The 27,059-nt window shown below is 46.0% G+C and overlaps 1 protein-coding gene across 1 annotated transcript in view; it reads right to left on the reverse strand.

Moving 5' to 3' along the window:
- ATIC (5-aminoimidazole-4-carboxamide ribonucleotide formyltransferase/IMP cyclohydrolase) overlaps window positions 1-27,059 on the reverse strand; it is a 163,531-nt gene that overhangs the window by 26,593 nt on the left and 109,879 nt on the right. The window lies entirely within an intron of this gene.

Consider the following 27,059-nt stretch of genomic DNA (forward strand, 5'->3'; position numbering starts at 1 on the left):
ATATAATATGAATATGGTAGTTCTCAAACATCTGGCTTCTGTGGATGTTGGGACTGAGCCTGTTTGAATTGTGATTACATGCTCATAGCAGCAGACCTTGGATAAAGATTTATATCCTCTCAGACTTTATGGACACCAAGAGAAAGGAATGACAGCGGACCTGAACCCTTCTTAAGATGTGGAATTTTTTTATATGCAATCTTGCAAATTCCTGCTGGATAGAGGGAGGGAGGTAGTGGGTGAATGGATGGTTATGTGTGGCTGTTGTGGCATGGGTGGGGGGGGGTCAATAATTTTCATCAGAATAGATATATTTGTCATGGGTCAAAGCTCTCTTGGATAAAGGTCTTCCAGGAGGGATGTCATTTAAATACCTTGCAATGAGACTGGCTTGAAGAGCCACTGGTTATGATATCTGATCATTGTATTTCTTTGCTTATGTTCACATAGTGCAATGCTATGGTTTCTTTTATATATTTGTTCTGCTGAAACAAACAGTGGTTTTTTAAAGACTATCCCCCACCCCAATGTGTACAAAATGTTGCCATACATTTGGGGGCAATATATGCAAATTTCTCTTAAGTACATTTGTTAAGGATATTGTGAAAACCTGACTGGTTGGTATCTCTCCCTTCTCGTTTCACTTTATACTCCTCCCCAGGAACTCCGTTCATCGGATTAAGTCTCTCTTTTCTGTACCCTTCTATCTCTTACTCTGTCCCTTCTATCTTGCCGAACCTTATGCCTGGAACAGATTGCCTGCTCCATCTCAGGTAGTATTCAAATCTAGGCTAAAAACCCACATTTTCAAGACTGCTTTTAACTTCTAACTGTCGCTTACTTTTAAAGTACACGTATCTGTTTTATCATTCCCTTTGTAAAAATTCCCTAACCCCTATTTGTCCTGTTTGTATGTTTTAATTAGATTGTAAGCTCTATTGAATAGAATTTGACAGAATTAATTATTGGAGTTTTTTAAAAGAATTCAGCCTGCTTCGAATTTGAAGCATAAATATTAAGAAGCATCAGGGCATCATTTCCTGAAGTCATATCAACATGAAGCCATAGGACCAGCTTGAGAGTTACCAAATACAGCAGAACATTTCCTATTGACTAGGATAGCCACCCCAGCCTTTTTTCCCACCGCAGGTGCACAAAAACAGTGTTTAACCCACCCCCCTACCAATTTGGCAGCCTCAATATGTGACAAGTGTGTTTTTTGTAAAAAAAAAAAATAATAATAAAATAAATAAACAAACATCTGCCTCCTGTTGTTTCAAAAAATTAAGAATTTTTTTTCCTCTTAATGGGATGGTTAAATCCACTGACATTTAGCGAATATAATTTCAAAGCCATTCTGGGTTATTATAACATACTAAAAAATAAACCTTTAATTTCCCTTTGAACAAATAAATATGTACTATTTTCCCTCCATATCCAAGATTCTAAATTAAACCCTCCCCTTCTCCCACCACTAACCCATCCCATTAAGTGTCTCATAAACTTGGGTGCGCACATAACAGCTAGCAACCACTATCCTCCCCTAGGCACTCTAAAAATTCCCAAAACTTAATCCCCCAATTTAATATTAAATTATGATTATTTTACTCTCACACTATGCTAATAAAGATATTAAAGATACTAAACATTGAATATCCAACTGAACAGTTTACACCATAATTTATTTAGCCCCTTAAGCAGTAACATTAAATGATTCATGAAACAATACACTGCTTCAACAATAGAGTATTATCACATTCCATGTATATTTAATGTATATTATGACTTAAGTAATTTTTAAATTAATAATTTCATCTGTGAAAAAGAAAATATCTCTAGAACCACCAAATCTACCCTATATAGCAGGGGTGCCTAAAAGGTCGATTGCGATCGACCGGTAGATCGTGAAGGCAACGCGAGTCGATTGCGTTGCCTTCGCGTTCTACTTGCTTCAACTCAGAAGCGCCGAGCCGACCAACTTCCCCCACCCGACGTCAATTCTGATGTCGGAGAGGAAGTTCCGGGCCAGCCAATTGCTGCCTGACTGGCCCGAAACTTCCTCTCCGACTTCAGAAATGATGTCAGGAAGAGGAAATCTGGTTGGCCCAACGCTTCTGTGTGAGGAAGCAGGGAGAGCTTGGGGCGGCAGTGGTTTGGAGGCCTGTTCCCTGATGGCGGCGGTGGTGGTTTGGAGGCCTGTTCCCTGACAGCGGCGGTGGTTTGGAGGCCTTTCCCCGATGGTGGCGGCGGTGTCTTAGGAGAAGACAGGGAGACAGAAAGAAAGAGGAGCAGAGAGACAGAAAGAAAGAAAGAAAGGGGGGAAAAGAAGACAGAAAGAAAGGGGGCATGGAGAGAGAAAGAGATAGAAAGAAAGGGGGGACAGGAAAACAGAAAGAAAGAAAGAAAGAGAAGGGGGGCAGGGAGAGAGGAAGAAAAAGTTGGCGGAGGGAATAAGGTCTGGAAGCATACAGCAGGCTGAAAGGAGGGAAGAAATATGGGATGCACAGTCAGAAGAAGAAAGTGAAACCAAACAAAGGTAGGAAAAATGATTTTATTTTCAATTTAGTGATCAAAATGTGTCCGTTTTGCGAATTTATATCTGCTGTCTATATTTTGCACTATGGCCCCCTTTTACTAAACCGCAATAGCAGTTTTTAGCGCAAGAAGCCTATGAGCATTGAGAGCAGTGGTTTAGTAAAAAGGGAGGGGGTATATTTGTCTATTTTTGTATAGTTGTTCCTGAGGTGACATTGCATAAAGTCATTTGCCTTGACTTCTTTGAAAACCCGCGGAATATAAATGACAATTAACATTTTCTATGCGTACAGTGTGCTTTGTGTTTTTTAAAAATTTTATTGTTGGTAGATCATTTTGACTTGGTCATTTTAAAGTAGCTTGAAAGCCCAAAAAGTGTGGGCACCCCTACTATATAGCATGTCAAAACTTACCAACTAAATTAAATTAGAAACACAATATAAATTAAATATATTGACACAGCCAAGCATGCATAAAAATATATAATCATCTCATAAATAATAAAAATCTGTCAGTGTAATTCAACTACATTAGACTAAAGATACTAGGATTAGTATCCCCCTCTTTCCTCCTTTATCTCCTTATATCTTCCTCAATCTTACAGTAACCAACACACCCCTTACCCACTCATTTATCACAGGATTCAAGAGATTCTCATCTACTAATGTGTAAATTTTGCAATGCAGATACAGGATGAAAATTGAGTGTGGGGGTGGAGGTTCTGTGAAGGGTCATGACATAAGAAACATTTTGTACTAGCAACAGATGTTAGGGGACGGAAGCATTCTAACTATAAGGAAATAAGAACAGCGTATGGATGTTCTCTAGTCTCTTGAACCTGCCATTTCCATAGTAAAACAAACACTTATATTTAGAATAAATAATTCAAATGTTAAATTTAGTATATAAATGGAGACCCATTAACTAGAAGATTCTCTACTAGTTTTACTCTGCAGGAACAAAGAGAGGCTTATACTTCAGACTGTCAGATAAAATACATCAAGTGCATAGCAGCTTAGTCTCTTTTCTTTATGTTCATTGTGTGCACCTTCTTTTAATTAATGACTAACAAGGGTGTGGAGATTCTGCCAACCATTCTCTAAAATATTTCATCATCTTGCTTCTGGATTTCCAGTTGCCAACACCGACCATAGGGATGATTTTCTGTGGTCACACCATTGGAACACTTCGGACCCTGTCACCCCTTCCATCGATGGGACGGGACTCGGGCGTGGGAGAGCACTCTGCCCCTCCCCACCGCTGCTAGTCGCTGAGCCCGTCTAAGGCACACGTCAAAGACGCCTTAGCGAGCGCCTCTGCGAAACAAACAAACCAATACCCTCGCAAAGCCGCCAATTTAATCCTCGCCAAACTACAATCCAACACTACTCTTCTATGACGACGTGGAACACCCACTCCTCCCTTAGACCCTGAAAAAACCAACAACTATCAACAAGTCAGAAGGGAAAGACTTTCCTCACCTCTACCCACAACTACAATATCTGCCACACTTAGCTCCACCATGATAACTACACCGCAAAAATACCCTCAAGCTTTCCTGATGATTGCCCTGCTCCTAACCAACTGGAAAACAACAGCAAACATCTCCCCAATACCAACTATGGCAAACTTCAAGGGAATTACCCAACCAACCAGGTGACTCACAATAGACAGAAAGCACAGTTACTTACCGTAACAGGTGTTATCCAGGGACAGCAGGCAGATATTCTTTACGCATGGGTGACGTCACCGACGGAGCCCACGGTACGGACCTTTTTACTAGAAAGTTCTAGTTGGCCGCACCGCGCGTGCGCGAGTGCCTTCCCGCCCGACGGAGGAGAGCGTGGTCCCCAGTTAGTATAAGCCAGCTAAGAAGCCAACCCGGGGAGGAGGGTGGGACGTAAGAATATCTGCCTGCTGTCCCTGGATAACACCTGTTACGGTAAGTAACTGTGCTTTATCCCAGGACAAGCAGGCAGCATATTCTTTACGCATGGGTGACCTCCAAGCTAACAAAGAGGGAGGGGGGATGGTTGGCCATTAGGAAAATAAATTCTGAAGTACAGATTGGCCGAAGTGCCCATCCCGTCTGGAGAAAGCATCCAGACAGTAGTGAGTAGTGAATGTGTGAACTGAGGACCAGGTGGCCGCCTTGCAGATTTCCTCAATGGGTGTGGAACGGAGGAAAGCAACAGAAGCGGCCATAGCTCTGACCCTGTGGGCCGTGACAGCACCGTCTAGTGACAGACCGGCCCGAGCGTAACAGAACGCGATGCAAGCTGCAAGCCAGTTGGATAGCGTCCGTTTAGAGACCGGTCAACCCAAACGATTTGGGTCGAAGGTCAGGAAGAGCTGAGGGGACAAGCGGTGAGCCCTTGTACGATCAAGATAGTAAGCCAGGGCACGCTTGCAATCAAGACTGTGCAATGCCTGTTCTCCGGGATGTGAATGAGGTTTCGGGAAGAAAACAGGCAACACAATGGACTGGTTGAGGTGAAAAGCTGAGACCACCTTAGGAAGGAACTTTGGGTGGGTGCGCAGAACCACCTTGTCATGGTGAAAAATAGTGAACGGTGGATCGGCAACCAGTGCATGAAGCTCACTAACCCTCCTGGCAGAGGTGATGGCAATGAGGAAAAGAACCTTCCATGTCAGAAATTTGAGCGAAGTTGTGGCAAGAGGCTCAAATGGAGGTTTCATGAGGGCAGATAAAACCACATTCAGGTCCCAGACGACCGGAGGAGGCTTCAGAGGTGGTTTGATGTTGAAGAGGCCCCTCATGAATCGGGAAACCAGAGGGTGAGCCGTGAGAGGTTTTCCTAAGACAGGTTCATGAAATGCCGTGATGGCACTGAGATGGACTCTGATAGAGGTAGACTTGAGGCCTGCATTGGACAGGGAGAGCAAGTAGTCCAGAACAGTTTCCACCGCTAAAGAGGTGGGATTGTGATGATGACGGAGGCACCAAGAGGAGAACCTGGTCCACTTCTGATGGTAACATTGGAGGGTGGTCGGTTTCCTGGAGGCGTCCAAAATGAGACGGACAGGCTGAGACAGATTTCCTGAAGAGGTCAGCCCGAGAGAAACCAAGCTGTCAGGTGGAGCGAAGACAGATTGGGATGTAGTAGAGACTGATGTTGCTGTGTAAGTAGAGTAGGAAACACAGGCAGAGGAATGGGATCCCTGGAGCTGAGCTGAAGCAGGAGGGAGAACCAGTGTTGACGAGGCCACCGGGGAGCTATGAGGATCATGGTGGCTCCGTCCCTGCGGAGTTTGGATAAAGTCCGCAACATCAGAGGTAGAGGAGGAAAGGCATAGAGGAACCGATCCGTCCAGTCGAGAAGGAATGCATCCGGGGCCAGACGATGAGGAGAGAAGAGTCTGGAGCAGAACTGGGGCAGCTGATGGTTGTGAGGAGCTGCGAATAGGTCCACCTGCGGAGTGCCCCAGCGAGCAAAGATGGAGTGGAGCGTGGGAGGGTCCAAAGTCCACTCGTGAGGTTGAAGGATGCGGCTGAGATTGTCGGCCAGGGAGTTCTGTTCGCCCTGGATGTAGACAGCCTTGAGGAAGAGACTGCGGGCCGTGGCCCAGGTCCAAATGCGAAGAGCCTCCTGACAAAGGAGGCGAGATCCGGTGCCGCCCTGTTTGTTGATGTAGTACATGGCAACTTGGTTGTCCGTGCACAGGAGCAGAACCTGAGGGCAAAGAAGGTGCTGGAAGGCCTTGAGAGCATAGAACATGGCTCGTAGTTCCAGGAAATTGATGTGATGAAGACGCTCCTGCGGGGTCCAAAGACCTTGGGTGCGTAGGTCTCCCAGGTGAGCTCCCCATGCATAAGGGGAGGCATCCGTGGTGATGGTCATGGAATGCGGGGGCAGATGAAAAAGAAGGCCCCTGGAAAGATTTGAGGAGTTCAACCACCATTGTAGAGATTGCTGAAGAGACGATGTCACAGAGATGGGATGAGAAAGAAGATTCGAGGTCTGCGACCATTGGTTGGCCAGAGTCCATTGAGGTGTCCTGAGGTGGAGTCGTGCCAGGGGAAGCACATGCACCGTCGAGGCCATGTGGCCCAGGAGGACCATCATCTGTCTGGCAGAGATGGAGTGATGAAGGAGCACCTGACGACACAGGCGGAGCAGGTTCCGCTGACGGTCGGAGGGGAGAAATGCCCTCATCAGTGTGGTGTCGAGAACTGCTCCAATGAACTGAAGGCGCTGCGTGGGAAGCAGATGCGACTTGGGGTAGTTGATCTCGAACCCCAGGAGGTGGAGGAGAGAGATGGTATGATGAGTGGCTTGTAGCACAAGCGGAGACGTAGGTGCTTTCACCAACCAATCGTCCAAGTAGGGAAACACCTGGAGGTTGTGAGACCTGAGGAAGGCCGCCGCCACAATGAGGCATTTGGTGAACACCCTGGGTGATGAAGCGAGGCCAAAAGGTAGCACTTTGTACTGATAATGGCGATGGTGCACCTGGAATCTTAGGTAGCGACGTGAAGCTGGATTGATTGGTATGTGAGTGTAGGCCTCTTTGAGGTCCAGGGAACATAGCCAGTCGTTCTGAGAGAGATGAGGGTAAAGCGTGGCAAGGGAGAGCATTCTGAACTTCTCCTTGACAAGACATTTGTTGAGGTCCCTGAGATCGAGAATGGGACGTAGGTCTCCTGTCTTTTTTGGAACCAGAAAGTAACGGGAGTAGAATCCCCGGCCCCTTTGTTCCAGAGGTACTTCTTCGATGGCATTGAGGAGAAGGAGGGATTGGACCTCCCTCAGGAGGAGGGGGGTTTGAGTTGAAAGAGAAGCAGACTCTACGGGAGGATTGTCTGGTGGAAGAGTCTGGAAGTTGAGAGAGTAGCCGTGGCGGATGATGTTGAGGACCCACTGGTCCGATGTGATGACCTCCCAACGGCTGAGAAAAATGTGGAGCCTGCCTCCGATTGGTTGAGGGAGAGGCAATGAGGGTGGAAGACTGGCTAAGCCCTGGAGAGAGGAGTCAAAAGGGCTGAGAAGGTTTGGCAGGAGGGAGAGGCTTGGCAGGTTGATTAGACTGTGCACGAGCCTGGTTGTGGTGTTGTTGGCGAGCCCGCCTAGGTTGCTGTGAAGGCGGGTTAAGCGGCCTAGCGGAGAACCTGCGCTGGTATGAAGACTGTGGTTTGTAAGTCCGAGCAGGAGGGGCCTTCTTTTTTGGTTTAATGAGAGTATCCCATCGGGTCTCATGGGCGGAGAGTTTTTGTGTGGTGGTATCCAGAGACTCTCCGAACAATTCGTCTCCCATACATGGGGCGTTGGCTAGTCGGTCCTGATGGTTGACATCCAGATCAGAGACCCTGAGCCAGGCCAGGCGGCGCATGGCCACAGCGATGGCAGATGCACGAGAGGTGAGCTCAAAGGAGTCATAGATGGAGCGCACCATAAATTTTCTAAGTTGAAGCAGGCTGGAGATGTGCTGCTGGAATAGTGGAACCTTGTGCTCCGGCATGTACTTTTGCATGGCGGAGAGTTGCATTACCAGATGTTTCAGGTAGAATGAAAAGTGGAAAGAGTAATTGTTTGCCCTGTTGGCAAGCATGGCATTCTGGTAGAGCCGCTTGCCAAACTTGTCCATAGTTTTGCCCTCCCTGCCAGGAGGGGTAGAGGCATATACACTGGAGCCTTGAGTCTTTTTTAAAGTGGACTCAACCAGGAGAGATTCATGGGGCAGCTGGGGTTTATCAAATCCCGGGATTGGGATAACCCTGTAAAGGCTATCCAGTTTACGGGGTGCCCCAGGGACAGTTAATGGATTTTCCCAATTTTTATAAAAAGTTTCCCGTAGGATGTCATGCACGGGTAACTTCAGGAACTCCTTAGGAGGTTGATCGAAATCTAATGCCTCCAGGAAAGCTTGTGACTTCTTGGAATCAGATTCCAGAGGCAAAGATAAGGCCCCCGATAATTCCCTGAGGAATTTTGAAAAAGAAGATTGCTCAGGTTTAGATGTGGTATCGGGGGCCGAGGGCTCTTCGTCCGACGACGATGCATCCTCCTCGGTACCGAGGGGAGATTCCTCCCAGAGGTCCGGGTCTCTGACATCGGTGTGTGCGTGCCGAGAGACTGGAGTGGAAGGTTCGGTATGATGAGCTTTAGACCGAGACTTGCCTGAGCGTACCGAGACGGCACCGGGGGATGAAGACCTGTGTCTGTCTCGGTCCCGGGAAGAACGGTGCCGGTCAGGTTCGCGGGAAGACCGGTGTTCCGCTCGGTCCCGAGGAGGATCGGATGTCGTCAGAGCTACGGCCTCGGCATGGGCATGGATATGCGGTGCCGAGAGAATGGGCATGGAGGGGTCCACAGGTACCGATGGCGTGGATACCGGTTGGACGGTGTGGGGCTCGGGCCGGTCTGGTACCGAAAGCAGCGGTGCCAGGATAGAGGGCAAGAGCTGTTTAAGTTGCTTTTGGAGTTGTTCCTGCAACTTATCCTGGAGGATGGCCGCAATGCGGTCATCCAGGGTTGGCACCGGAACCACTTTTTTCTGCTTTGGTTCCATGGGTGCCGCTCTACGCTCCGGCGATGAGGCGGCCGATGACGAGGCACTCACCGATATCGGAGCGGAGCGCTTTTTAGTTCGGCGTGGAGCCGAAAGAGCCGGTGTCGCCACCGAGGTGGGAGGGCGCTCAAGGGTGGAAGGCTTCTTAGCCGGCTTACCTGGCGCCGGTGGCGCCGATGTAATGTCAGGCGGTGTCGAGGTGGTCGGTGCCGACGTCGACGGTGCCGCAGTTGAAGAAGTCGAGTCCATAGTCGGGCCGGTGCCGAACAGCAGACTTTGCTGGATTTGGCGATTCTTCAAAGTGCGTTTTTTAAGAGTGGCACAGCGGGTGCACGAGTCCGCCCGATGCTCCGGTCCCAAACACTGTAAACACCAATTGTGTGGGTCAGTGAGGGAGATCGGGCGTGCACACCGCTGGCACTTCTTAAAACCGGGCTGCGGGGGCATGAATGTGAACACGGCCTCCGCAAAATCAAACCCCGAGGCCTGGATCGTGACAACAGGCCCCGCCGGGGCAAAGACAAAAAACGAAACAAAAAGAAATTATTATTATTTTTTTTTTTTTTGGAAATGAAATAAAAAAGAACCCGAAGGTAAATAAAACGAAAAAAGAACGCGAGCGGGAAGGCAAAAAGAGGATTTCAATCAGAGTTGAAAAACGCACGTCTTCTTCGCTCCGCGGAAACGAAGAAACTGGGGACCACGCTCTCCTCCGTCGGGCGGGAAGGCACTCGCGCACGCGCGGTGCGGCCAACTAGAACTTTCTAGTAAAAAGGTCCGTACCGTGGGCTCCGTCGGTGACGTCACCCATGCGTAAAGAATATGCTGCCTGCTTGTCCTGGGATAAACTCAAATTATCAGACATACACTTACCAACCAACCTCACAAACAACAAGAAGACCGACAAACCCTTACAAGACCAAAACACAGGTCTGGTTAAAATTAGGTATTTGAGCCTGGGATTAATGATAGATCAATTATCCTATCTATGACTCAAATGTGTCTTTGTACAGGTGGCATTTTAATGTGCTTTTAAATTTTTCTAATGAGGTTTCTCCACATAGATAGATTGGTAAATTGTTCCAAAGCTGGGGTGCTATGACTGAAAAAAATTGTAGATCTTCTAGTACCTATTATTTTTAGAGACGGGATAGTTAGCAAATGTTGTTCCATTGATCTAAGTGTCCTGGCTGGAGAATATGGTATCAAAAAACGATCCATAAATATTGGTGCATTGGTTTGTTAGATTCTGAAGGTTAACAGTGCAATTTTATAAATTATTCTGTGCAAAATTGGTAACCAGTGTGCTTTTTGTAGAAGAGGTGTGACATGATCATATTTTTTTTGAGCTAGTAATAATTATTATTGCTGTATTTTGTATGATGTGAAGCCTTCTTATTTCTATCTGGGTTATGCCATGATACAATGTGTTACAGTAATCTAGCCTAGAAATGACCAAAGAATGAATGAGAATGTTAAGAGCTTCTAGTTTTAAAATTTTGGATAAAGATCTAATAAGACGTAACTTACAGAAACAGTTTTTAACTACCGAACTAATATGGTCATGAAAAGAAATAATATTTTTGTTGTTGTTACTTTTTGTAGTTGGAAATTCCAACTTTTGCTACAATCTCTAATCCTTGGCCTAATGGACTACTATACCTCCCCTGCCCAGTGACAATGATAAAACAACTACAAACAATACAAAACAAAACCCTAAGACTCATCTATTCACTGAAAAAATACATCACAGACGCATACCATGACTCACACTGGCTCCCAATACAGGCAAGAATACACTTCAAATTCTATTGCCTACTATTTAAAGCTATAAACAGTGACAGCCCAACCTACTGGAACAACTGACTAACTCAATCCACCTCAAACAGACACACTATTCACAAACCCGCCAACCAAAAATGTCAAACAAAGAAAACTGTATGACAACCTACTGGCTACCAGAGCAGCAAAACTGGACAGACAACTCACCAATCTGCTGTCTTCGACCACAGATTACAAAACCTTCAAAAGGGAAAGAAAAACCCTACTCTTTAAAAAATACATAAAACCTTTATAACACACCCAGATCCGCCCCAAGCTTCACCTACAATACTATCTACTCCTTAGCAAACCTAAAACGCTCAAACTAACTCTTTGTATTTCCTAATACCACGTTCAAACAAACTCTTTGTATTTCCTAATACCACGACAATTCTAATGTAATCCGCCTATGTATCTAGTAATGTTATGACAATTACTATGTAATCTGCCTTGAACTGCAAGGTAATGGCGGAATAGAAATCACGAATGTAATGTAATGTACATTTCTAGGTAACTGCAAAAGGGTGATGTTTCCTCTGATTTGAGGTTTAATATCTGCCACAGATTCAAAATGCTCAGAGTGCATCCATCCTCCTACTGTATGGCTTCTTATTGTGAAAGGAATGTGTACTCTGGACTGCAATAGGTTGCGTCCAAGTAATGTTTGTGAATTTTTCTACTTAATTAGAGCCGAAATATGGGTGTGCTCTGAAGTCTTCCTTATGCAACACAGCCATTCCATTAGGAAGGCAAAACAGAAATATTTCCTGGGTTTGCAGCAGAAGACAAATGTTGCCGGCCGCAATCTACACCCCAGGGTGCTCAGTGAGCTGCGTGATGTCCTAGCAGAACCGCTATCAGGACTCTTCAATCTCTCCCTAAGTTCGGGGAGAGTCCCCATAGACTTTGGTCCTCGACCTGACAGCTGGGCTTCAACGCTAAAAAATGCAAGATCATGCACCTCGGCAGAAATCCGTGCAGAACTTACACCTTGAATGGTGAGACCTTAGCTAGAACTTCAACAGAACGAGACTTGGGAGTGATCATCAGCGCAGACATGAAAACTGCTGATCATGTGGAGAAGGCTTCATATAAGGCAAGACAGTTGTTAGGTTGCATCCGCAGGAGTTTCGGCAGCCGGAAGCCTGAAGCCATAATGCCATTATACAGAACCATGGAGAGACCTCATTTGGAATACTGTGTGCAATTCTGGAGGCCACACTACCGAAAAGATGTGCTGAGAGTAGAGTCGGTGCAACGGATGGCCACCAGGATGGTCTCGGGGCTCAAGGATCTATCATACGAGGAAAGGCTGAAAAATTTGCGGCTGTACTCACTTGAGGAACGTAGGGAGAGAGGAGATATGATCGAGACGTTTAAGTATATTACCGGCCGTATCGAGATGGAAGAAGAGATTCTCTTTCTCAAAGGACCCTTAGCCTCAAGAGGGCATCCGCTCAAACTCAGGGGCAGGAAATTTCATGGTGACACCAGGAAATATTTCTTCACCGAGAGAGTGGTTGATCCTTGGAACGAGCTCCAGTGCAGGTGATCGAGGCAAACAGCATGCAAGAATTTAAGAGGAAATGGGATGCCCATGTGGGATCCCTTAGAGGGTTAAGCCAAGGGAACCTGTCACCAGGAGTGGGATCCTTAGGATAGTAGACTTGGGGGTGGGTCAGTAGAATGGGCAGACCTGATGGGCTATGGCCCTTATCTGCCGTCATCTTCTATGTTTCTATGTTTAAATTAGTATTCTGGCATCTCCCTGTCAGCAGTATCCATAGAACCCGATGTGGCCAACACACAAAAAAGGGCCAAGACACCACAAGGAGGTTGTAAAGCATTGGGTAGACCCAGGTCTCCAACTGTCAGCGGCGTCCCACCACTTTCATGTCCTTCACCCATGCGCAATGAGTCTGAAACCGGCCCGAAGAGAAGAAGGTACCAGAGCCCCAAAAGACACTTCATAGGCCAAAACCCCACAAACCAGGTCATCTGAAAGAGCAAAGCCCTCCAACAGGCCTCAGCGTTGTCGTAACCCAATTCGAGGGAGCACTGGGGTAAGCAATGTCATACTTCCAAGTCCAATTCATATCGTTCCAAGCCTCATTCTGGTAATCCACCCTTAGTTTTAACAGCATTCGGTTCTTTACCGTTAAGAGAGAGAATTTTTCAATTCAAATAATTAACTGTCCTAGCGTTTTTTTCTTCCTTAAACCAAACAGCAAAAATAAAAAAAAATTAACAACCATCTTCTTTCAAAACAAATGTACATGTACTCACCAATCCTGTCAACTATTAAGTAGTCAAATAAAAAGAGGATACTCAGTCAAACCACTCAAGACTGTTCCAATTAAAGACCAATTTCAACCCTTCCATTTATTGCAAAAGTAACGGAAAAATCATATTCAATCAAATCTCAGCCTATTTGGACAAAACTCAAGCTCTTCACTCTAATCAAACTGGTTTCCGGAATAACCACTCTACTGAACACGCACTTACAGGTTTAACCACAACTGTACAATACTTCCTGGATCAGCATAAATCAGTTATTCTCATCTCTTTAGATTTATCAGCAGCATTCACTCCTGCTTCGATGGTTAGCAACGGCAGGTATCTCTGAACAAATCCTTCAATGGTTTACTTCTTATTTCACAAACCGCACTGCTGTCATCTCCTTTAATAATACCACTTCTTCTCCCATTCAAAACAGCTTTGGTATCCCACAAGGATCTATATCTTCCCCCCCACTCTTTAAAATTTATTTGGCTCCTCTATTAACACTGTGGCAATCTATTGGTCTTACTGCTTACCCTTATGCAGACATTCAGATTGTTTATCCTATCGATGCTTCTAGCATGAATGACATTAGTCTTTTCAACGCCAAATTAGTAAAAATTTGTCAGTGGCTCCATGAAAATATGTTGTCACTTAGTATATCAAAATCCAAATGTCTTCTTTTTCCATGGAAAGACAACATTCAGCTTAGATCCCCCATCACAATAAATGATACCCCTATTATTTCTGTGACCACCATTAAAATCTTGGATGTTGTAATAGATAATAAACTAACTTACCACCCACAAATCAGCTCTGTAGTAAAGAACTGTTTCATTAGATTAAGAATGATTTGGTCCTTTGCGAACATTCTAGACCCTCAATCGCTCAACATTTTAATACATTCTCTTATCATATCCAAGTTAGATTACTGTAATGCACTGTATAAGGGTATCTGTCAAAAAGATATCTGCCGCCTACAACTGATGCACAATACTACCATAAAAATTATCACAAACAGGAAAAAATTTGATCACGTCACTCCTCTATTAAAAACTGCTTATTGGCTACCAATTCCACACCTTATCATATATAAAATAGCTATTCTTTCTTTCAAGTCTCAAATCACTAAAGAACCGGCCTTTATCCACAAACTTCTTCTCCCACATGAACCTACAAGAGTCCTAAGATTCTCTTCCCAGCAACTTCTTCATACATCATCTCTAAAAATCATTAGCACACGTCGGGCCACCTCATTCGCAATACAATATGGAATTCCTTATCTCTTTACATCTGGGCAGAAAAAATTTAGATAAATTTAAGGGAATTCTAAAGAGTTACTTTTTCAAAGATGCATTTGACTTTAGACTAGGTTACAGCCAGAGAGGTTCCATAATTCTTATTCCCTATTTTCCTTATTGTGAGTTACCTTTTATGTACTCTACTCATATTTTGTAGTTCTCCCAATTGTAGTTCTACCTGTTTGTCTCCCCCTTTTTTAATATGAATTGTAAAATGCTTAGAAGTCTTGATTTGCGTTATCAAAATTTTGAATAAACTTGAAACTTAAACTTGAAACCATCCTAGTATTATGACATTCCATCTAAGTTTTGAGAGATGTACTCTTGTAACTCCATCGAGTCTTCATAATATACAGTTTTGTTCCTGTATATCGGACATTTTTCCTGCTGGGTTTGTGAACGTCTTGCACAAAACGTCCAACCTCAGACTTAGGCACATTTTGGATTATGTTTGTCCATAGGACCTTTAATCACCGATGTAGATGCAAGAAGTTTTTTCACATATTCCCTTTGTTTCTCCATAACTCACTCACACTATAGAAGTATAGATCATGAAATTACTGTCTCAATGGCCATGAATTTGGTCTTGGAGGATGAGATGTACAATGTCTCCATTTATGAGACAAACATGGTTTTTTCTGTTGCATAGAGTTTTTTGGACCCCAGTTCGTTTACATAGAGTAGATTGTTCCAAGTCTAATAGATGCTGGCACTGTCATCTAGAAGTTGGGACATTGATCATTTACTATACAGTGGTACCTCGGTTTACGAGTGCACCGGTTTGTGAGTGTTTTGCAAGACGAGCAAAACATTCGCAAAATCGGCGCCTTGGAAACCGAGTGTGCTTCGATTTGCGAGCGCCCCCCCTGCAAACCGGCACCCCCCCCCCCCCGCCGCCATCGGGCCCCCCCGCCGCGACCTGGGGTCCCCCCAACCCATTTAAACCCTCTTCTTACTTTGCTGCAGCCTCTGCAGCGGCACCGGCACCAGCATGTCCTGTGCGTGGTGCCGGTGCCTGAAGATCTGCTTCCTGTGCTGGGCCTTGAGCATGTGCGCATGCTCAAGGCCTGAGAGTTCACATCGAACATGAATTCTCATGTCGAACGTGAACTCTCAAGGCCCAGCACAGGAAGCAAATCTTCAGGCACCGGCACCACGCACAGGACATGCTGGTGCCGGTGCCGCTGCGGAGGCTACAGCAAAGTAAGAAGAGGGTTCGGGGGACCTCAGGTCGCGGTGGGGGGGTGCCCGATGGCGGCGGGGAGTGCGGATCGCGGGGGGAGGGTGCCAGTTCGCGGGGGAGCAATGCCGGTTCTCGTGGGGGGGGGGGGAACAGCGCTGCTGGCCTGGGGGGGAGGGGGGGAGAACCTATCAAAGCGAGTTTCCATTATTTCCTATGGGGAAACTCGCTTTGATAAACGAGCATTTTGGATTATGAGCATGCTCCTGGAACGGATTATGCTCATAATCCAAGGTACCACTGTACTATTGTCCCTTGATACTAAAATTCTGGAGATCTATTTGGGATCAAGTTAATAATTTATTAGAAAATCCAGTAGCACTATCATATGATACCATTTTATTTGGTAAACAAACTCAAGGAGCAGCTACTATAATTACTTGTGTTAAATCGTAGATAATCAAAAAAACTATCTCCACAAGTTTGCTTCAATAACTTAATTTAAATAAATAAATAAAACAAACTACAAAAATAAAAACACCTAATTGATCACTCTCTCCTCAAAAATGGATTTCCTGTCCTATTAACCCTCTTTTTTCCTCCCCTCTTAAAGTCAATCAATTTGTACCTTTGCTTAATCTTTGTAAACCGCATAGAACTTCACGGTATTGCGGTATATAAGCTGTTATTATTATTACTAGTCTTATAGCCCATTACATTAACGGGTGCTAGAATATGTGTGTGTGTGTCTCTCTTTATTTCTTTCTCTCTCTCTCTCCTTAGCCGCTTTCTTTCTTTCTGTCTTTCTTTTTCCTTGGCTGTCCATCACCACCCCTTGCCTGCTCCCCCTGTCCATTCTCCCTTCCTTTTACCTCCCGTGTCCACCACCACCCCTTCACAGTTCTCCTTATGCAGCAGCAGCCCTTCTCCCTTTGTTTTACCTCCCCCCCTGTCCAGTAGCACCTTCCTTCTCCCCCTGTCCAGCAGTAGGTGTCCCTTCATTTTTCTCCCCCCTCCTCCTTCTTATCCCTATGATACACTTACCTTGCTCTGCCCCTGATCAGAGGCTCCCGACAGCCGCCCAGTTGCACCCATTGGAAAAGTTCCCTCTGCGGCATCCCGCACCCCTCCTGACGTGACTCCGGCTGTCTTTCTTTCTGTCTGTCTCTGTCCCTGGCCCCCTTTGTCTGTTTGTCTTTCTGTATATCTCCCTGCCCCTGTGCCTTTACTCTTTTCTTTCTGTCTCCCTTCCTCCCTCTGTCTGTCTGTCCAAAGCAGCATTCCCTCCCCCTCCATTTCCGTCCCCCCACACCAGTTCCCTGTGCACCTGCCACTGTGTCTTTCTTCTTTTCTTTCTGTCTCCCTTCCTCCCTCTGTCTGTCTGTCCAAAGCAGCATTCCCTCCCCTTTCATTTCCCTCCCCCCCACACCAGTTCTCTGTGCAGCAGCATTAGCTTTTCCTCTACCCCCCTTTCTCTTCCCGCAGTCGCATCTATAAACTCGGTCCCGAGTCCTTTACCGCCCCCCCCCTTCCCCTCCCGTGGGCCCAACTACACATGGCGATTCAAGCAGCGTGTGCATCAGTCTTCACACGCTGCTTCGGGTCCTTCTACTGCCCTGATTTACTCTTGCACGTCCGGAGCAAATCAGGGCAGTAGAAGGGCCCGAAGCTGCGTGTGAAGAGTGCTGCACACGCTGCTTAAATCGCCAGTCGGGCCCGCGGTAAGGGAAGAGGGGCAGGCGGCAAATGACTCGGGTCCCGGGCAGCGGAAAGTCGCTGGGCTCCTCGCTGGGTGCGCTGAGTGGCCGCGATCCCTCTCCTCCCAGACCCCCCCCCCCCCCCCCCGGAGGAACGGAGATCGAGTTGCCGCCATTTTGAAGATCGTTCTGCCCTGCTCCTTTCCTTAGTATATTTTTAATTTGAAAGACACGGTGGCGGCGGCTCCTCTCAAGATCCCCGACTGCATTGGACTTCCGACGCAGGTGGGGATCCCGAGAGGAGCCGCTGCCTCGTCTTTCAATTTAAAAATATAGTAAGGCAAGGAGCAGGGCAGACCAAAGAACAGCAGAGTCTGGTGCAGTTCGAGAGAGGAGCCGGTAGCATGCAGAGTGAGAGGCGGGGGTGAGGAAGGCCACCGCAGCTGTGTAACATTTTTTTTAATTTGAAAGCCGCCGCCGCCGCAGCCGGGGCCACGCATGCGCACTCGTGTTTCCGCGACGGATCAGGGAACACGACTTTTGAGTGCGCATGCGCGGCCTAGCATTTTATTATATTAGATTATTTAAGAGGGACATTGTCGATGAAACTGGAGCAATTAACTCTAATCCTTCTTTCCATGGAAAAAGCACGATGCTTGTTTTAAAAATGCTTAGAGAAAGCATATTCGCATTTAGCCAATCGTGAATTTTAGCTAATTTGAGATCGATGGTGGAGATATCATTTTGGTTAGTGGGGCCAATGGTATGAAGAAGTTGAAGATCATCGGCATAAGCATAGACAGTGAATCTGATCGATTGACAGAGGATTAAACCAGGTAAATATTGAAAAGTAAGGGGGACAGTACAGAACCTTGTGGAATGCCAAAGTTGGACTTAAAAGACTTAGAAATTAAGTTATTAAAATGAACGGTGGATACCCTATCAGAAAAGCAGGATTTGAACCATTCAAGAACTTGATCAGATATACCAATGGATGCAATTCGTTGAAGAAGGAGATGGTGATCTATACTGTCAAATGCAGCAGCAAGATCTAAGGAGACAGGAGGACAGAATTGTGCTGGTCAAGGTAGTAATGGATAGTTGTGGTAAGACCTAAAAGAGTGTTCTGTGAAGTGATTTTTTCGGAAACCTGCTTGATTAGGGTGCAGGGTCTGTGTTTTGTCAATAAAATCTGAAAGCTGATGAAAGACAATCTTTTCGGTTAAAGTCAGAATGGCTGGTGCAGGCCTTAATTTGTAGACAAACTGAAGTGGAACTGAACAGCCTGGGGAGGGAGAAGGTGGACAGCTCAGAGGCAAGAGTAACAGGACAAGGGCTGGATTAGGAAGCAGCAGGTTTGTTCTTTGCTCTTCTCCTTGCTTACCTCCCTCACTTTTTCCCTATAGGCTTCCTGGAAGGAAGAGCCTGGTGCAAAACAATTCTTGCCACTCCCTAATGCAACCCAGCTTCTCCCATTGTGCATGTTCCCTTTCCAAGCTCTATTGTTATAAGTTGCATGTCACATGAAAATCCATTGCAATCCTTGGGATATATCCAGCCAGTTGGGTTTTCAGGCTATTCATAATGAATATGCATGAAATAGATTTGCATGCATTACTTCCTAGGTATGCAGATCTCTTTCATGCATATTTCTTGTGGATATCTTAAAAACCCAAAAGACTGGGTGTGCCCTAGGACTGGGCTGAGATCTTCTGATAAAAAAGCAGTACAATCTTATATAAGGCTGCATTTTAAACACATTACCACAAATAAACTCCATTAAATTTTAAAGCTAGATAACTTGTTAGGCCTTTCAAGTATTAATGGAGAGAAAAATCATCAAATACATTTCTACTATCCAAACAAGTCCCAATCCCCACTTACTGGAGACATCATACAAAGGGATAGTAGCAGATGCACATATCTAGTGCCATATTACACAAATATTATAGAATAGCACCAGGCTCACATTTTCATTCATCCCCAGATGATAAAGCCAAGGGTTCACAATTAGCATTAGGCCTAAAATAATTTAGGGACAACAAAAAAGTACTTCCGTGACAGCTCTAGTAGTTTTGTCCAGTCTTATTTCCCTTGTAGAATTTCAGCTTTGACTCTGTCTGAACTCTTCAACCATCATTTTTTGAGTTGAAATACACACACATTGGGCCTGATTCGGTAAATGTACGCATTGGGAAAAATTCACACTAAGCTCTATTTTATAAAGAGCTCTCAACCCATAGTGTCCTTTATAAAATAGTACAGAATGTGAGGACCTACACTAAGTGAAACCTGGTGCACAACTTGGGCAAACAGCACCCAAATTCTATAATACATCATGTAATTATTTCGTACATCCCTGACTCGCCTATGCCCCTCCCATAGTCATGTCCTCTTTTGGATTGTGTGCAAGAGAATTTGGGTGCAGATTTTTATAGATCACATGCAACCAGATCCGCGTGTAAACACAAATTATGGACAATTAATGCCATGGTACATGGGCTTCTTGTGTCACTGGGGCTTGCGTGCATCTGTGAAACTGAAAGCTATGCCGTTGGTAGTTCCGCTACCAGTAGAGCCTCCCAAGGCAGACAGGTTTCAGAAGAGAGGTCAGACTAACGACGTACCACCCATCTGGGCAACAGTAGATGAGCAATGCTAGAGGCAGAGGATTGCATTTGATGTGACAATGATGACAACATCAAATTCATACTGTGTAGAAAAAAGGCCCGGCAAACTACTTCTGTATTCTGCCACGAAAACTTAATATCATCAAGTTGCTAGAACTCAAACACAAGTCGATGGCACTTAAAATAACAATGTTAAAATAACTGATTGTTAACAGCCAATTATTGATGAACAGCTCATTAGTTTAGTTGTTTGCAGATCTTAAGATTGCATCCAATTTATAGAATACAGGAATTGTATGTGAAATTCTGTTGTGGTTTTCAGGTTATCCACAATGAATATGCATACACTGCCTCCATTATATGCAAATTTCTTTCATGCAAATTCACTGTGGATATCCTGAAAATCTGACTGGCAAGGGGAGTATTCCAGGACCCAGTTGAGAAACATATTTTTAGCCCACAATTTAATAGCTCTTAGTGTTAACCTGATGTTTTCTTTGCTTGTTACCAAGTGCATAATTTCATCAGTAACTCTACAACCATTTAAGCTTCGTATACATCTTATATCTAGGCTTTTAAGGCATGCATGTACTTTGAGATCCAAATTATCAGGTACCCTAGCAAACACACACAAGGTCAATATGATCAAATTCAAATTTGATGATGAAGAATACATCTTGGACTGCCTTTAAGTTTTTTAAATTTCTTCTTGGCATTTTATATTTACATGGAAATTTAGATCATTTTACATTTACATGGAAATTTAGATCTTCCCAGGCCGATACTTCTGAAGAAACTCAAATTTCATTCAGCCTGCATTACTCTAAACACATTTGGGAATACCCAAACATTTTGGCCAAGAAACTCAACATCATGTTGGGGGGGAGGGATCCATGGTGGTTTGAGGACTGGACCAGCATGAAGCAAAACATTCTTGTATGGTGGGTGGTCAAACAGATACTGGAAAGAGTAAACATGCAATTCACATCCACTCAGTATTTTATAGACCTCTATCATATCTACCCTGAGCTGCTTCTTGTTCAGGCTGAATTAGGGGGGTGGGTCAATAGAGTGGGCAGACTTTATGGGCTATGGCCCCTTTCTGCCATCATTTTTCTATGTTTCTATGTTTCTAAGAGTCCTACTGTCTTAACCTTTCCATATAGGGAAGTCATCCCAAACAGTCTATCATTTTTGTCACCCTTCTCTGTACCTTTTTTAATTCTGCTATATCTTTCTGAGATGTAGCAACCAGTGCAGCTGCACTATGGAGCAATACAACAGCATTATAACATTCTCTTCTTTGTTTCCATTCCTTCCCTGATAATTCCATCACTCTATTTGCTTTCTTAGCCGCCGCTGCACAATGAGCAGAGAGTTTCAATATATCGACAATGACACCTAGATCCTTTTCCTGGGTGGTGACTCCTAATGTGGAACCCTGCATCCTCTTTCTCACATGCATCACTTTGCACTTGTTCACATTAAACGCCATCTGCAATTTTGATGCCCAGTCTCCTAAGGTCCTCATACAATTTTTCAACACTCTTTTATGATTTAACAACTTGGAACAGCATTACATCATCAGCAAATTTAATTACCTTACTAGTTATTCATATCTCTAGAGCAGTAAAGACCTTCCTCTTCCACCAATCGAGCCATAAAAACTGCCCCCTCAATATACTTCTCCTAGTACTCTTCACTATGACCAGTCTGATCTCTAGAATAAGATCTGTTATTGTCTACTGTAACCTATTTGTTGTCATGACTAGTCTGTTTTCAAATGATTGTGAATGTCTACTTGTAACCCGTTCTGAGCTTCTGGGAGAACGGGATAGCTTTCGAAATAAATAGATCATTTATAAATATATTAAAAATCAGTGATTCCAGCACAAACCCCTGGGAACTCCACTGTCTACCTTCTCCATTGAGAATACAGAATATTTAACCCTATTTTCTGTTTTTGATCTTTTAACCAGTTCTTAACTGTTGTTTTGTTGATGTTTGATTGTTTTATGCATACCATGGGCTATACATTTTTAAATAAATAAAACATTACATTCTATCCAAAGACTATCTAATTTCCTAAGGAATCTTTCACGAGATACTTGTCAAATGCCTTTTGAAAATCCAGAGACTAAATCCAGGCTGGCTTTGTCTCATTAATCCATGCCTATGTATATGCTCTGCAATTTTGTTCTTTATAAAGGTCTCTACCATTTTGCCTGGCACCAACATCAGATGTACTAAAATCTCCAGAAGACGGGGGGGCGTGGCCATGTGGAGAGCAGGAAAGACGCACTTTCCCTGAGCTCCGCGGTTTCCCTCTTCTTCAGCCTCCCTGCACTAAAATCAGCATATATACTATCACCCGACCACCCCCTTTCTGTCTGCACGGGCGTATGGACAAGTTCGTGCAGAAGGGCAGCGTGGAGATGGCCTCTAAATCGGGAAAGAAGGAGTGTGGTAACCCAAAATCGGGGCCTGGTGGTGAGGGAAAGATGGCGGGTGCGGCTGAGGCGGCAGACTCAATGAGTGAGGAGATGCTCGCGCGGCTGACCGAGGCGGTGGTGACTGCTTTGGGCACTCGCTTGGACAAAGTGCACAACACCCTGGCGACGCTTACCACAACAGTTGCTGAATTTAATGGCCGAGTGCAGGAGGTGGAACAACGTGTCAGCTCCGCGAAGGATTCTCTGGTTTCAGTTCAGGCGGAGCTTCAACGTTTGCAGAGCAAAGTGACCCACTGTGAGGAAAAGCTGGATGACCTGGAGAATCGCTCCAGGCGGAACAACCTACGTCTGGTGGGTATCCCAGAATCGGTGCTGGACGTGGATTTACTGGCTACCTTGGAAAAATGGCTGGCGGCAGAGTTGCTTGTGGCACATGGTCTAGGCCCCCTGCGTATTGAGCAAGCGCACCGTCTGGGCAGGAAGCAGAATGGTTCGGCCAGGCCACGTGTGGTGATCATCCGTATTCTCAATTTTGCTCTCAAAGATCTGCTGCTGAAAAATTATAGACACAAACAGGATCTTCAGTTCCAGAATCAGCGTGTCTTGTTGTTCCAGGACTATTCTGCTCCAGTGGCTTCTCTTCACAGGAGCTTTTCCTCCGTCTGCAAGCATCTCTCGGAGAAAAAGATGCGATTCACGCTCCAGTTTCCAGCTAAGCTTCGGGTGCTGTATAATGGCCAACCATTCTTGTTCGACAACTGTGAGGCGGCACGGGCGCAAGTATTCCTTTGGTTTCCTGATTTGGCACCCAGCACATTTCTTGGAAGTTTCCACTCTGCTTGCGTGAGGGTCTCTACGGAGGGAGGATTACCTGCGTGAAGAGACACCTCGGATTGCTCTTTTCTTATTTTCTTTACTGTGCTGGCGCAGGCCCCTGTTTGGGGGTCTTGATGGCCTTGTTGTGCATCCTGTTCTTTTACACTGTGCCATGTGTTGAGTGTGCCCTATTGTTGGAGGGTGCCGGGTTTGCAGGTTGTGGCTCTGTTTTATGATAATATCTTCGTTTGGGGTCGTAGTTTTTCTGGCTCCTGTTTATGTTTATTCTTAGTATTCTTAGTAATACTGCTCTTATTAATATTTGTCTTTTACTTATTGATATTGTTGTTTTCTATTCTTTTCTCTCTTCTTTTTCTAACGGGTGCGGGTCTGCTATGTGGGAGGTTGGGGAGGGGGGGGCTTGGGCTTTTTGAGTCCCTTCTCTGGAGAGGTGGTATTCGGGGTGTGGGGGGGGTCAGGGAGGGGGGAGGTGGGGAGGGGAGGGGAGGGGGTGGGGGGGTTGAATCCGTGTGGTGGTGGGATGGATGTGGATGTTGGTTGGCTGGTTGTTTGGTTGCTGGGGGGAGGGCTGGGACTCCTGGCAACGGTTCACTCCTTTTCTGCTCTGTGGGTATCTAGGGTCCTTGTGTGGGATGTCACCTAAACGGGGAGTGCGCTGTGTGACATGGAATGCATCGGGCATCAATTCCCCTATTAAGAGAACTAAGATTCTACAACACCTAGCCCGACACCATGCGGATATTGTGGGGTTGCAGGAGACCAAGTTTAATGAGAAGGAACATGGTAAATTGAGACTGTCCTGGGTGGGCCAGTGTTACTCTGCTTCTTCCCCTAAGGCGAAGGCCGGGGTGGCCTTGTTGATCCATAAATCGGTGCCCTTTGTACAGTCTGGGGTCATTTCAGACCCGGAAGGTCATTACGTATTAGTTCAGGGTATGTTGTCTCAGCGTCCGGTTATTTTGATGTCAGTGTATGCTCCTAATAGTGCTCAAAGGTCTTTTTATAAGAAGCTTTTGGGGGTTATAATGTCCCTGCCTCAGATACCTGGGGTCCCCATGATCTTTCTGGGGGACTTCAATTCTATTCTGGGGTACTTTAATTCTATTCTGGATCCTGTCCTGGATTCCACTAGGGGGGCCCTCCGTTCTTCGGGGAGGTCGGATAATGGGCTACATGCTTGGATGAATGCTTTGGATCTGGTGGATGTCTGGAGAACATTGCATCCTGGTGAAAAGGATTTTACACATACTTCTAGAGTACATGATTCCTCTTCCAGAATAGACTATATTTTTCTTTCCCGTTCCTATTTTTATGCGGTCCATAAGTCTGAGATAGGTGCGCTGGTCATTTCCGATCACGCTCCAGTGTGGATGGATGTGAGTCTGGAGGGGGGCGTTGGCGGTTTCCGGTGGCCCTGTACTCTGATCCTGATTTTAAACTGTACCTCGAGCAGCAGTGGCGGGAGTACGTAGAGTTTAATGGTGGGCATGCGGGTGCTGGGGGTCTTTTTTGGGAGGCCGCAAAGGCGGTGCTACGCGGTGCTGTGTTGGCCTATTGCGCTCGTAGGAAGAAACTAATGGCAGCCAAGATCTTAGCTCTTGAACGTAGGGTTCGGGAGAGCAGGCTTTTGGCCCTTCATTCCCCTACGGGGTCTCATAAACGTGATTTTCAGGTGGCACAGTCAGCGCTCCATGCCCTTTTACATGAAAGTGCCCAAAAATCTCTTTTTTATTACAAGTATAGATTGCATCGTTTTGGCAACCGGCCGGGCAGAATGTTGGCTCAGCTGACTAGGGCGCGGAGGGGTTTCTCCTCCATTACCTCTCTTAAGGACTCTGGGGGGCGGTTGGTTACAGCTCAATCTCATCTTGAACAGCTTTTTGTCTCCTTTTATAGCTCCCTTTACTCAGCGGAGGTGGTGGATAGGGATGTTCCGATTCAGGCTTATCTGGACTCTCTACCTTTGCCTCGGCTCTCGGAGACGGACAGCGCGTGCCTGGCCTCCCCTATCACTCGAGAGGAGGTCTTAGGGGTTATTAAGAATCTACCTCTTTGTAAATCTCCGGGTCCGGACGGCTTTAGTGGGAAGTTCTATCGCCTTTTGCAGGGTTATGTGGCTGATCCGCTGAGACGGTACTACAGGCACACCGTGGAAGGGGGACATTTTCCTGTTGGTTCCAATCGGGCGCTGATCACCGTCCTGCCTAAACCAGGTAAGGACCCTCTTCTGGTGGAGTCTTATCGCCCTATTTCGCTTATTAATGTTGACTTGAAAATATTGGCCCGATTTTGGCTAATCGGTTGGCCCCGTTGGTTCCTTCGTTGGTGGGGATGGACCAGGTGGGCTTTGTGCAGGGTCGTCAGGCGGGTCACAACGTTCGTAAGCTCTTGATAGCTTTGGCTCATTGTGATTCTAGGCGGCAGCCGGCCTTGGCTATTAGTTTTGATTCCGAAAAGGCCTTTGATCGGGTCGAGTGGGCCTTTCTTTTTCCTTTGTTACACCGCTATGGGGTGGATGGGTTCTTTATGGAGGCTCTCCGTGCCCTGTATTCTAGTCCTGAGGCTGCTGTACTGGTCAATGGGACTGCCTCTCCGGTTTTTTCTTTACAATGGGGCACTCGGCAGGGTTGCCCCTTGTTCCCCTTGCTTTATATTTTATTTCTGGAACTCTTATTACTGCGTATCCGTACCCATCCCCTGCTTGCAGGTGTGGAGGTGGGAGATTCATCCCTGCGTTGCATGGCTTTTGCAGATGATATTATGGTTCTTCTCACGGATCCGGTCTCGCACCTCTCTCTCTTTTTGGAGTTGTTTCGGCAATTTGGGGAGATTTCGGGCCTTAAACTCAATGTGTCCAAATCGGAGGAGCTGCCTCTCCACTTACATATCTCTCACCTGTGGTCTGACTTCCCCTTGAAGGAGGCCTCTCTTCAGGTGAAATATCTGGGTGTCTTAATACCTTCCTCTCTAACGCGCCTTTATGAGATTAATGTCAGGCCCTTGCTTAGGCGGTCTATTGAGAGCCTCCGCCTGTGGGGTGCTTTGCCGGTCTCCCTGGCGGGCCGCATCTTTTTATATAATATGATGGTGGTACCTCGGTGGCTTTACCTGCTACAGACTTTACCGATCTGGCTGCGCCGTACGGACCTGGAGGAATTATATCGTGCCCTGAGGCTTTTTCTGTGGCGGGGGCAGAGACCTCGTCTGCCCTTGCGTGTCTTGATGTTACCGGAGGCGCAGGGGGGGGTTCGGTCTGTTAGACCTTCGAGCATACAATCTGGCGTGTGGTATGAGACAGGTTCGAGATTGGTGTTTGGAGAGTTCCTCCTTTTTGACTTTTTCTGTGGAAAGGGATTTTCTGTCTCCGGTTTCGGGATTGTTTTTGTTGCATGCCCCCTCGGCTCAGTTGGACCCTTCTCAGCGAGGGCATGTGGTCTGGGCTTATATGAGACTTATCTGGAAACTGCTTTGTAAGCATCTGGGGATTAATTATGGGGTCTCCCCTATGTTCCTTTGTGGGGAACCTGCAGTTTAGTCCGGGCAGTGATAATCGAGTTTTTCGGCTTTGGCATGCACGGGGGATCCGTAGGGTGGGGGATGTTCTTGATGATCGCGGGGTTCTTCTCTCCATTACTGGGTTGGCGTCTTTATATGGGTTGGACCGAGTGGATACCTTTAGCTATATGCAACTTCGCCATTATGTGCTTAGTCTTGGAGGGACCTTTCTGCGTGCTTCGGTGGCGAAGAGCTTGGGACAGAGTCTGGCATTGTGGGAGGATCCGGCTCCGCGCCTT

The sequence above is a fragment of the Geotrypetes seraphini genome, chromosome 5 (assembly GCF_902459505.1).
Source record: "Geotrypetes seraphini chromosome 5, aGeoSer1.1, whole genome shotgun sequence".
NCBI classification, from domain to species: domain Eukaryota; kingdom Metazoa; phylum Chordata; class Amphibia; order Gymnophiona; family Dermophiidae; genus Geotrypetes; species Geotrypetes seraphini.